Here is a 1,006-nt window from a genome sequence, read left to right on the forward strand (position 1 = left end):
CTCAAGAACAGCAAAGTCATGTTTTGTCATACTGATATGGAAGCATCCTCAGGTAGTGTAGATTCAAGTTTTTTTTTTTCAAATCATGACCCCTGGGGGTAGGGTGGAGCCACAATTGGTGATCATAGTTTTACATAAGAATATATAGGGGGAAAAACTTGAAAAATCTTCTTCTCAGGAACAGCAAAACCATGTTTTGTCATATTGATATGGAATCATCCTCAGGTAGTGTAGATTCAAGTTTGTTCAAATCATGACCCCTGGGGGTAGGGTTGGGCCACAATGGGGGATCATAGTTTTACATAGGAATATATAGGGAAAAAAACTTGAAAAAGCTTCTTCTCAGGAATAGGAAAGCCATGTTTTGTCATATTGATATGGAAGCATCTTCAGGTAGGTTAGATTCAAGTTTGTTCAGATCATAAACCCCAGGGGTAGGGTGGGGCCACAATGTGGGATCAAATTTTTACATAGGAATATATAGGAAAAAATCTTTTCATCAACAGAAAAGCCATGTTTAGTCATATTGATATGGAAGCATCCTCAGGTAGTGTAGATTCAAGTTTGTTCAAATGATGGGGGGGGGGGGGGTTAGGGAGGGTCCTCAATGGGGGATCAAATTTTTAACAAGGGAATATATAGGGAAAAAATCTTTAAAAATCTTCTGCTCAAGAACAGTAAAGCCTTTTCCTAGCCAATGTGCTCAGGTGAGCGATGTGGCCCATGGGCCTCTTGTCTTTCATTTCACCCCTACTTTGGACTAGTATTTAATCTTGTTAGCTGAGATTTAAATAATAGAGGGCTCTCTGAGTTTCTTTTATACTTGGGTCATCTGAATATTCATAGGACTAGTTATCATATTGTGTTTTATATAATGGTGCTGGATTTGACCTACATTTTCAGAACGAGTGACCAGGTTTAAGTTCTTGGGGCAGGTCTCATTTCCAAGAAACTATAAGGCCCTCCTGAATCAAACTCGCATGGATGATACATCAAAGGATAAACA

This window comes from Saccostrea echinata, unplaced genomic scaffold (genome assembly GCF_033153115.1).
Source record: "Saccostrea echinata isolate AGI-Se365-2 ecotype Australia unplaced genomic scaffold, CSIRO_AGI_Sech_v1 ptg000009l, whole genome shotgun sequence".
NCBI lineage: Eukaryota > Metazoa > Mollusca > Bivalvia > Ostreida > Ostreidae > Saccostrea > Saccostrea echinata.